The sequence below is a fragment of the Atractosteus spatula genome, chromosome 18 (assembly GCF_055471065.1).
Source record: "Atractosteus spatula isolate fAtrSpa1 chromosome 18, fAtrSpa1.hap1, whole genome shotgun sequence".
Lineage (NCBI taxonomy): Eukaryota > Metazoa > Chordata > Actinopteri > Semionotiformes > Lepisosteidae > Atractosteus > Atractosteus spatula.
In genome coordinates this window covers 16,439,858-16,452,814 of record NC_142723.1, presented here as the reverse complement: position 1 = coordinate 16,452,814, position 12,957 = coordinate 16,439,858, and positions in this window count along the sequence as shown.

The window sequence follows — 12,957 nt, the reverse complement described above, 5'->3', positions numbered from 1 at the left end:
TTGATCTGCTCAACAAGAATTTTTAAACATTACAATACATTACAATCTTGACTATGATATATATCCCTCTTGTGTTTTAATAAATACCCAGATATGCTGTCATTTACTCTGGAGCACTGTTCTTGATCTGTTTGCACAGGTTTAGATCAGTGCAGTAGTCAAGCAGTTAAAATAGTGCACAATGAAATAAATGAACCATACTGCCTGTTTCCAAACATTTCCCACTGGATTGACAAGAGCTGAAAATGTACTCTCACCTCTGCAAGCCACATGAGAATATCTTTAACCTTTCGCAATCTCTCCCTTTTTGGTCACACGAATTGATCCTTATCCATAATTTAATTACTTTATCCTGAATTTGTTAATCTGTTTGTGCTTTGTAATCTCTCGAGAAGGCTTTAAAATGGATAAGGAGGTATAAAATGAAGGCTGAAATAAATGCCATAAACCCTAATTAATTAATTCATAACTTTTTTTAAAGAAACGTGGTGCTAGATGTTAATGATGTACTGAGGTATACTGTATTAAGCACCTTATGACTTTCTGCATGTGAGAAGCTGCTGTGAGATTCCACAGTTCTTAGTATTGCTGAAAACCAATCCTTTTACAGAAACATAGGGTTTTAGATGTGTTATACTCTTTAAACAGTACAGTGGAAATTAACCCTTTAAATAATTAATAACCATCAATCGAAAGCCAGACACAAAATGGTCCATAATCCTTTAAATTGTTCCCAAAACTCTGTCAACAGAACTGCTTCTGCAAGTCAGAAAAGAAACCTTAAAGAAAGAAACATTCCCTTTTAAACAGCTCGGCAAAGATCTTGAACTTCTCTGGCTCATAATTACGGTAATGCCTTCTACATTCTGGAATCACTTGATTCTGGTAAGTAACAGTTGTTACGGTTACTATGATCATTTATGTTGCTATTTTTAAGATTCCTAATTCTCAATCAGTGGGATCACGCAATGTTTTGTGATCCAGAGCAATCTGTAATCTTTTCTGGAAGTAATGAAAACAGTTTTAGATGGCAGTCACTCCAAAGAGGCAACACAACTCGGGACAGGAGGGAGAATGCCGAATTATTCTTTTTCGCCGAGTTATTTTTTGGGGCACTAGAAATCTATCTGGAAATCTTTGGTTTTTGCTTTCAGAGTTTTGACATGTCTGTATGATAAAATGAATAACTGATTTCCCTCCTAACCTCAGATATATTTGTGTCATCTCAGATCTCACCCTGTACAGCAGGAAGTGCTGTAACTGATTTATTGATTGGTAGGTTTCTATTCTTTTTTGTATGAATGGCTTTCCAGTGGGCAAATACAACATTAAGGCCAAGCAGGTTGGTGATCTGTAAACAGTAAATAGAAAGAATGTGTAGAAATAACAAACCGATGCCAAAAGACCTTGAGAACCTTTAGATTCTTTAGAATAGAATTAGAGAAAATGGAATAATTCACAGATGGTAAACTATAACAGCAAAAAAAACTATAATGAAACAGTGCTTGAGAGCCAGATAGCATGTTTAATTATTTTTCTCAGAGAAATATGGATACAATTTCACATATTGGGGCAACACAACAATTCCTCAGAAGGTCTTTCTGTGGAAAGACCTAACAAAATTTCAGTCTGCTTTCTTGCCAATGTGTGTGTGAGTCTATGTGTTCTGATTCGTGTGAGCTGATTTATGTGGTTAATTTCTTCACAAGTGTTTCCACAGAGGTAGGAATAATCTCCTCCACTGCTCCTTGGCCTTCTAGACAACCCACCACAAGTTATCAATTTGAGGGGTTAATAACAAGGTGCCTTTATTATTAAAATAGTATAATCTTCTAAAAAAGAAATGAAGGACCAGATAGGCAAAACGAAGTTCTATATATTTGGAATGTAACAAGTTCTATATATTCTGAAGATATATATATATATCATTTCTGAATGAGGACAGGAGCAAACATAGGCTTGATGGAAAAATAAAAAAAACTCCCTACCAAAACACATTGTCACTGCATCATTGTGAGGAGGAGAGAGTGGGGGTAATTTAACAGGATTGTTGTAACTGCATCTGCTTCAGACTGAGGATTTAAATGACAAACCCTGGGCTTTTCAAAGCTGCTAAAACTAGTGAACCACTCCAGGGTTTATAGGAGCTATGATGTGAAAGAGATGTAGCCTAAATTAACCAAGCGCTAGCCCCCTGCCTTACTTGACCTGCATGTAATGAGCAGGAAATACTCATTGCTTGGCTCTGGGATTTGGGATTCAAAGAGTTTAACTGTTGACTCCTGCAGATCCCAGACCTGGTAAAGACAGGAGCAAATGTTTCGGGCTGAACTCTGTAGTTGGGGGATCAATTGTGCACTCAAGGTGGAATGATTTGGTACCCAAATTGAAAAATCATTTAAATCATTAAACCAACGTCTACTCACCAGACAGTTTTGATTTAAAACTACATCAGACAAATCATACACACCAGACATCACATTTTAAGAAAAACCTTTAGACTCACAAACCACAGAGAATGAACTCAATTTCTAGAGGCCCAATATCCATTGTAAGTATTCAAGTCAAATTTGGTAATAGTATCATTACAATTTTAACCAATCATACTTATAGTGCAGAGAAATAATGAGTTTCTTCAACAAAGACAACATATTAATCTTGTAGTTGTTCAGCTGGACTGTACAGCTAAGTGTACCCAGCAAGCAGATGGGTTTTAAGGTCCAGAATTGCTAACTAATATGAGTGTTCAACGCAGGTGTTACATTAAGGACGATAAAGTGATTTAGACCTAACTGTATTATAAAGCCCCTCTGGGCTTCCTGTCTGCTTGCATCTTAGATAGAGAAAAACGCCTTTCATTGGTGCTGTACTGTGATCACTGTCAGTTTTCATTTACAGATGAAAGATATTATGATATCACTAGCAGGGACTAAATGTAAACTTTTAACCTTAATTCTGCCAGGGGCCTCTTTCAATAGATGTCCTTTTTCTCAGTAAATAAGATACCTTCTGCATATATAGATGCTGCAAAAGGCATGAAAATATATAGGTCAGCTCTCAAAATGACTTCTCATGTTCCATTAAGGATTTTTTCAACTTCCCACAGCTCTAAGCACATTATCAAAGGCACAAAAGAGCAATTTTTTAACAATTCGCCACCTCTCATTTTATTTGTGACTTTCTGCTGTTGTTTCAATCTGGAATAACAGTAATGAAAGGATCATGAAAGCTGGATTAGATGAAACGGCCAACTGGAGGTGAATTAAAAGCATCGCATTGCTCTTACTAGTGCAGAATCATTTCCTTGCCTTTTGTAAAAGAGTGAGCATGCATCTCGAAACGGAGTTGTGGGTCCCTTACGTTTCTGTCAGTGCGGTGCTGACCACTCAAGGTCATATTGGGAACATTGGTGGGCACATGTTCACATCTCAAGACTCCTGCCCCAGGGAGACGTCCAGCACAAGATCTTTTAATGAATAAATCCAAAAGTGTAAGTGTCTTGGAAAAGACATTCATCAGCAGCCCCAGAATGATCTCAGAGAGCTGGCTTTAGTTTGCTCTCTAGGTCTTTATGTACCTAACAGAGGCTCTTTCTTGCAGTGATTAAAATACTGTCCTCAGACAGAGAGGCAATGGCAAAGCACCCACCTTTACATCTGAGAACCCTTCTGTGCCACGTTCTACCACTGTGACAGGGTGGTCATGCACCACACTGTGCCTGATAAAGCTTTACCAATGGAGAAAGAAAGACTTGGCATTGATCTGCTTACCTTAAAGTCTTCCTGGTCATCGACTTTGAACAGACTTCTCAGACGCTGTTCGTATCCGTGTTGCGATGGCACAGCGAGACTGGAGAGCTCACCAGCCCTTGGTCTGCTCGGCTGGAATTCCAGTTGTCTGAGCCAGATGTGGTTTGGACATGGATAGAATCCCCAAACTATGAAAAACAGGAATGTTTGGTTTCAGTCTCCAGAACTACAAAATAAGTCTTTTTTTTCTACCATCTCGAGTTAAATTGGACCTTGCTCAGAAGCTCAGGATCAAATTTAACACTGTAGAGTTGGAGGAGAATGACTATACTGTATAAAGAATCTGGTTATGTTTATTAATACCAGAAGATCATCTGAATTCAACATCTTCCTAATTCAGTGTTGTGGATTGTCACTAGACATTAGACAGATGTTTGAAGAATGGCTCAGTGAATTGATGGACAGAAGTCAGGTGACTTCTTGCTACATTTCACATATATACCATGAAAGAGGTTAATGTTCTGTACTAATACAAGTAGTTCATCAATAACTAAAAGCTGACATAATGCTTCAATTTCAAACAGACAGAGAGTGTATAATTGGGTGAAATAACTCCCATACAGGTATTTCTAATAGGAATAACACTGGCATATCAGGAAGGCACAGTCCAAGAAACCATGATATATGCTCAAAGACCCCACCTTCTTTTGCCTCATACGTGTAAGTTATATGCATTTTGAATCCCACCATCAGGCTAGCATGGGCATGCTTTGAGCTGTCTGTAGCATGTAATTAAGATTAGTCTTGCAAAATGAATTAAAATTGAAGCCCCAAGTAAGCCTTTTTGAACAGATGCGCCTCAGTAAGATTTTTCACATTCCGCTTCATAAAAAATAATGAACTATGACCCACTCTCTAAAATCCATGAAATACATTCCCCTCTCAGGAATATAGTAGCTGAGTTTCGGCTTAATCCATTCTAATGAAAACCGAATTTCCCAGCCCAGCCAGTGGGGGGCCAGAAATAAAAAGGGAGTATCAATGCAGGTCCAGATATAGAAAAAAAGAAAGCAGAAGAAAGCAGACGCAATAAGGCATAAGCAGCTCAATTAAGTAATTGACAACTGAGGTAGGAATAAACAGACATCAACTGTCCTTGTGAACTTAACCTCTTTAGGCTACAAGATTAAGCTGTAATTGAATAACATGGGTCTGCAGTTACCCACCCCTTTATCAGCTCCAGTACAATCTAGCACAGGTTCAGCAAGTAGTCTCAAACTATTACTCATTATTTTATTGAATGCCTTCTCAAGATGAGCACCATTTTCCAAGCCCCTTGCAAAAGTGCTCATTAGAGACAAAGCCCTCGTGGACTGGATGAGATCCTTGAATGAATTAGCTACTAAAATCAACATGAGCTCCACAGACAGATGGGTTTCATTTTGTTTGTAAATATGTGCTTATAACCTGTGAGGAATTCTGGGCAGCTTCTATCAAAGGAGGGCTATGTCATTTCCTGTTATCTCTCTCAAATTACGTTAGCTTTCCACATTTATAATTAACAGCATTTAGACATATTTCCCAGTTAGGCTTATTGGGAACACATCCATTTGGGGCTGCTGTTATGTAATGTCAGTTATGCATATTTTATAATTGAAATATACTGTATTGCCAAAGAATGAATACAGTATCCTAAATGTTGTAATAACTCAAAAAGCTAGCCCTAACAGTGATCACTGACTGAACCATACCTATAATAATTTTAATCATTGTTTATAAAAACATTAATAGCATGTTAGTTTATGGCTTATAGACAGTGACAGCAGACACATTAACTGCAGTGGAACATTGTGGACTATATAAAGAGAATATTGAATTAAGAAATGACTCTGCATTTCTCATTATGGTACCTGAAACTTACAAGACAGCAGCTAGAAGCAGAATTTACTTCTAGAGCTCCATCCCTTTTTTTCTTAAAGAAATGAGCAGAGATACTATCTATTAATCATCGAGAGTCAGACAAAAACCATAATTAAGTGAGGCTAAGGAGCCATTGCTGTGCTGAAAATTAAATGTCTAGCATCCGCAAAGCTGAACCCTTTCGAAGAAACAGGAAATTAGCAGCAAGATCTCAGCAGAGTGTAAGAAGGATGGTTTACAGGTCAACTTCAGGCCTGTTGGGAAGGAAGTAGGTACTGTTAATGAACAACGAAGCGGTTACAGGAAAGCTCTTGGAGAATTGTGAATCCAGGGAACTAAGTGTACAAAGGAATTATTTCATGACAAATCCTTGTGGCCACAGGCAGTTAAAGGTGTATTAGAACATCTCTTCAGTGGAAACACTTGTTTTATCAAAATGAAACCTCGAACTGCAGAAAACAATCTGCGTTACTAGGGTTGCCAAGCATGTGTATAAACTATGTTCTATTCTGGTTACATTTCTTTGCTGAGCAAAATCGTTTGAACACTGGGCTATGTGCCTGTTTACATCTGGAACTGAGCAATGGCAGCACAATACATTGATATGACTGATGCCTTCACCTTGGGTAGACAATAGAAGACAACGCTTTGCTCCTAGAAGACTTTGTACTTTTACTCCGCTGACAGGACACTGGAAAAAAAAAACGTTCATAATATAAAACAACAACACTGTCGGTGAACAGTAGAAAAAGAAAATTCCTGGTATGAGATTGTATCACTGTGGAAAGTGGAACTGACTGACTGTCAGCTTCCCTAATTCTTGCGGATCAAGCGGATGCAACAAATACTATATCATGAACAGTATTATTTTTCTACAGGTAACTGAAAGAGAGTTGGGTTTTTCTTATATCCTTTAAAAAAATACGCCTGTCCTATGGTTTCTCACAGTTAAAACCAAAAGGATAACAAAAGTTAAACATGGGACAATCCAAACCTTAAAGTTTTAAATTACTCCTCACCTAAGAACAGCTCTTGCTGGGCCACATTAACAAGGGATTCTTTTTCTGCTTTTCTTTTTGAGTTTCTCCTGAACTCAGTGGACATTTAATGTTTCAGTTTTTTTTTAAAATGCAATATAGCTTTGTTGAAAGCCTTTAACGGTTTGAAATTTTTTTTCTAGTATGCCATGGACAGAATGGATACTGAAAACAACATTACAGCAGATGAACGGAGTATACTTGCACTTGAAATTGAAGCTGCAGGTGATGTGCATCTCACTGAAAAACATCCACAGTTTTAGAAAGCAGCATGACCACAAATGAGCTGATTCTTGTATTGAGACAAAGAAATTGTAAAAGAAAAAAAAGTTGCTAAAATATTTAAAGTGATCCTTAGCAGACGGCTATCATTGAAACAATTAACTATTTCACAAAGTGCAGATGTTGAAAACAAAGACATCTGGAAAAATAACTATATTATTTTGTTTTGGCATACTAATATATGACAAAGCAGAATATTATTGTGGTTGAACGGGGATGGGATATACAACTTCCTTTGCCAGTAATGCTGTTCTTTAAATTGTCCGAATATTCTTGCTTTTTAAAAATGATTTGACAGAACACAATTTATGACAGAATTTGAAACAAAAAAAGTCTTATGAACTGCACAAACCTGTAAATGAGGGGCTAGCCAGTGGCTCCACTTTTGGAGCTTCCATATTTCCCCATATGCTTGTGCAACTTTAATTTAGTTCCCCCTCTGCATTTCCTGGCTGATGTCTTTTCACTACATGTGTATTTCTAACACATGGTGGTTCATATACAAAAATCTGGAATATGGAGAAATGACAACGGGGACACATTAAGAATGATTTGTATGCACAAGCAAGTAAAAGCCAAATTAACAGACCAATCCGGATAAAACAGACCAAGCCTTTAGTCTTAGAGATTACATTTTGTGAGTCGTCTTATACACTGTGAAAGATGTACAGTAATTGTGAGGCCCTCTTGTCTATCGCACCGCAGAAAAAGACAGCGAAATCTGAGTGTTTCGCAATCCTTCCAGATTTCAATATTTTCCATTAAATTAAATCCTAAGGAAATCAGGCTCTTATGGCTGAATGGTAACAGACAATCTAAGCACATACTGTATCCATTCCTGATACTTTTATAACAAAACAAATCCTCAAGGGTTCTTCAGACCTATTAAGAATGATATTGTTTTATCATCGGGCATTTCAGTTTCACTTGGGTTGATGATATTGGTGTTAGATGAAAACTGGGATTAAAGCTCCAGTTTATGCTTTAGAAAAGAATGTGAAAAGACGTATTAATATACATATTGCTTTGTGTTATTTTTTTTAAATAAATGGGCATTTGAAATCATATTTCCTAAAGGAATAACACCATTATAGAAAAATACATTGTGTACGCTGTAACATATAAATCGCATTTAATATTAATATTCTCTTTCATTCAAAAGATGTTTTATAATACAGTTGAAAAATTGTCGTTAGACTTGAAAATTGTAAATAATTCATATTTAAATAGCTTTTTAGAAGAAAGGAAGATGGTAATAAAAGAATATTTTAAAATGGCTCAATTAAATAGCCAGGCTATAAAGAGCAGCTCTCAACTACAAACATTCAGTTTTCAAAAGGATGGATCTGTACATACAATTGGTCTTAATCTGCATGAACACATACAGTATGTGGTATTAAAAATACTGAACTTGTTCATTAGCTTTATGACACATTCATTAGCCTTTTTTATGATTTTTCCCAAAGACACTTATCCAAATATCAGCTGAGGTTCAAAGTTATCAGGACATGAAACGTTTGGCGTACCCCAGAGCTGGTTTGTGGCCAGTGCTTTTTTGTTGCCTTATTTTATTATCACAGACACCAGGCGTGTTGTTTTTTGCTGTTAATTAAGATTTGACACTGGCTAGCAGTGGGACAAACCACCAACCAAACCGTCTCGACAAACAAAAGGAGACAAAGTTACTATAAACACGTTTACCTTGAGAGGCAAGAATAAGAACGTGTTTCAAAAGCTCACCGTTTTAACACATCTCCTATTTTTATATCAATGTTCTCTATACATCTCTGTACATTGTGAAACTCTCACTCCTCTTCAATTATACTCAAGCTAGCTTGGCTTCTTCAGGCCCTTGTATGGATGCGTATTTTTTATTAATTCAAATGTTTTTCACGTGGAATTTGCAGAAAACCTGATCCTGTAAGGGGGTCCTGAAGCGGACAGTTCCACAAGAAAGCTGCTGCTGGTTTTCATATCTGTGAGAGAGGGAGAGGAAGAGAGAAACACTGGACTCCTTAAATGTACTGTAACACAAATGGTCTCGTCGGCCTTTCTAGATTAAATTTATCTTAGACTGTTCTGCTTATGTATATTTTTCTTATACTTTCTACTTTAGGAGGCTTTTTAGGCTATGCACACTTTGAGAAAATTCAGTAGGACTGTTTTAACAATTTTTGCAGTTAGACATTCATTCCAGCAGTGCTCTGCTGTGCGTCTTTCTGGTGTCTCGTTTAGGGCTAACTACTGTATTTCCTCGTTCGCCAAATGTTTGGCTGAAGACTTACTCTTTTGCTCGTGTATGCTTGTCGGGTTTTTTTTAATAATCTGCTGTTATAATTCACTTTTCTAAAAATATAATAATAATAGAAGTCTGTATTTTCATCTTCTGGTATTTTTTTTATCAGAAGAAAAGTTTGTCATGTGTGAATTAGCACTGAACTCTCTGTTGGTGTTTGCTCAGTGGCTTCTGAGCTGGAAGCAGTAACAGGAGAAAGAGCTACTTGTCTTGGCCCAGTATCTGTTACTCACTGTGACTGGTCGGGTTGCTTTTTAAAAGGCCTTCGCAGTGAGAGCCGTCAGGTTCATGTCCATCAAGATTTTTAAAATAAGTTTATGGTGGAAAATAAGCAACACAAACAATACAGACAGGAACAAACATCTTCCATCCTTCTGCAAGTAATTTGGACATTCTCAGAACAAGAATAAAACATTGCTATTCTTACAGTTTGTTCTGGTAGATAAACTCATTTGCATTACTTTATTATTATTTGATGTAGCTGTGTTAAATTTCAGAAAGTTGTTTCATCGGCAGATTGATTTTCTTGATGTCAAGCAATGGATTATTTCAGTCCAATGCGGTAAATACTGAACTTGAATCCTTTATCACCACACTTGCATCTCCAGAGTTAAATAGGGGTATAAATATCAGTGAATATGGACATTCCTTTTCCCTGTATTCTTGTACTGTGTATTAGAAAAAATAAAAGGTCATTAGATCTGCAATCCATGTCATTAGCTTGGTCATAAGTAAACGTTTCAAGACTGAAATGTGAAGTTTAGCAAAGTTATTTCGCTTACTAGACAATACGAGCTAAAATTACTTTATGGGTAGGCTTTCAAATGAACATGCAAGCTGCCCTTCATCACAGTCTTCACCAGTTAGTGGGCCAACTCAAATATCCATCAAATCTGTGGGGCACAGCCACTGGAGTGAGATTCTCGATACTCATCAGGAAACCTGTGTCAGCAAATTCTCTCTCTAGAATCCAGGTCTTCTAAAAAAACAAACAAACAAAATTATTTCCGAAGCACCTCCATAGCTTATGAAGTAAAAAAAAGAAACAAGAACATATCTGTGATTTAGCCAAACAGGCCTCCAATCTAAAGCACAGCTGTCTGTGAAAGAGCCAGGTGTGTAAAAAGGTGCTTGCTGAGGACTTCAGACACTAGTAAGTTCTGAGTCTTTCTCTCACTGGCAGAGTTTTGTGCTACAAAGAGTAACAGCAGCACAGGAAATCATCTGTCCGTGGGCCAGTGCCCCCCCACAGACTTCTTTCTTGGAAAGAGACTGGTGCAATATTGCAATAACACTTTTAATATCGACCCAGCTACAAATTATTGGGTGCTTACTTCAAGAGTCTGTGCCTTGCAGCCAGTGCTCACGTCTACTATGTTTCACTGCTTTGTTGTAAAAGGTTTCATATTAATTATATATATATACAGTATATTATAATATTATGAAAATCTATTATGTGTTGAGAAACTTGGATGTATGGTTTACATTTTTAATAAAGCAAGATTAATTTTCCTTTGTTGTTTTTACCAACTCCAACAGAAAAAGCAATGTTAACATTTTTTACAGCAGCAGAGGCAATAAAAATGTCACTGATTCTGTGTGACGTTCTGTGATAGACTATGAGAATGCTCCTGCATTGATAAAGCAAGACAAGTTTCCTCACAGTCAGCTGGTAAGGTTCGGCTGAGTCCACACTTGAATACTCCATGGTAGCACACAGAAAACGTTTCTTTAAACTGTACGCCAGCCTCACCACAGGAAGATCTTCAGAGGCTGGGACTGGAGCAGACTTTTGACAGGAATTTCAGCAGGGCCAATTTAGGCCAATCATAACTCTGGAATTATTTTCTCCACTCTGTGGGTATGTGTCACGTGTTCAATAAAGCCCTCACTCAGTGTTGTAATAGTTATGTATCATTTGTAACTCATATTGCCTTTCCAAAATATAATATAATTCATATAATAATATGAAATATATAATCTAGTCCAAAACAGGACAAGACATTCTATATCTACAGTATAATTGCAAGCCACCTGCACTACCTATATATCTATAAACACCATGCATGTACTATTTTTTAATCATAAAGCATGAATGATACATATCACATTTATTTAAAAAGTTGTATCAACTTAGTGTTTTGCTCCCTCATAAACAACTCACATTTCTGCCATTTTGTTTGTTTGTCTGTCTGCTGTAGGATACAATTCAGGTCATCCTATCTCAGAAGTTGTATATTACTGTACTGTGAACAGAAGAGAAATCGAGGCAGGAAGAGATAGCATTGATATTTTATCTTAGAAATGAAACAAGGAACATGAACCATTGGATTTAAACATCACAGGCTAGTGGATGTATTCCTACCATGGCCAAGACTGGAGCTGACATTTTTTTTGTGTTTATTTAGTCAGTTCACAAGGAACGACACAACTAGAATATTAGTGACAAAGCATAAAAAAAACATACACCCAGTGGATTTACTGATATCCATTGATAAGCCCTAGGCAGGAACTATTAGCAATAAATCTTTTTTTCTTTTTATAAATGATTAATTTATAAATCTGCACATAAACCATGTTGCAGGCTCTCAATTAGACCCTCACTTCACTTTTCTCCTTTGAAACCCTGCTTTCCTTTCAAACATTTTAGACCCTGGATTCTAACTAAGGAACAAAATACTGTCTTTTGTTTTGCTCTATAACCCAAGGTGATTTTAGATGATGCACGTATTCGTTAATTTATGAAGTACCTTTCATGCACAAGGTCCGTGAGCTTCACAGACAGGTAAGGCAGAAACAGCAACAGAAGCGAAAGTAAAATGGCTGCAGCTGAAGTAGAAGTCGAGCCACAGAAAAATGGATCCATAAAATATCAGAGCTGATTCAGAGTCTTAAACATAGATTTATAAATGGGCCAGGGATGCAAGCTTTCTGTATGATAAGGTGGTAAAGAAGAGAGCAGAAGAGCTGTAACACAGGTGGTGGAGTTTATTTTTTCATTTAATTTGACCTTCTGAATGCAGATAAAGTCATAACTACCTGACCCAGTCCAGCCAGAGTTGATAGGAAGACTGCACCTCTGCTAGATTCACTGCCACCAAACCATTCAGCGCTTTTGTATCTAAGTAAGGGAGTAAATTATTCTTATGTATTCTAGATGAGTGCAGACTCCTGGCTATAACAATTTTGGCTGAAAAGATTTGTTTCAGGATGTTCCCTTTCAAATTTCTTTAGGATAATATGAAACAGCAGAGCAGGGAAGTGTGAGCTGTGATAAAAGTCAAAGAAGGTTTGGGGATGAACAGTTAATACAATTTGTCCCTGGAGTGAAGGAAAAAAAATTGGAATTGAAAGCCCGATTTCAATTAAAAGATTTTAAAAAATACATTTGAAAGAGTGAACCTTACTCATGTTAAAAAGATGTGTGTTTGCAGCATTACCATGGCCATGGTCTCCAAGTTCAAACATATTTCTACAGCTATACAACAGTAGCTTTATCTAGTTCTGAGCAGCACTATGCAAAACTCCAATCTTCCACACCATTAATCCAATAGTTCATGCATTACTCTGTAAGATAACATGAAAATCAGACATGCATCCACAATTATCCTGAAACATACCATGGATGAAGGTACTAAAAGATCAAATTGTAGCTCTCATCCTCTCTAACCAG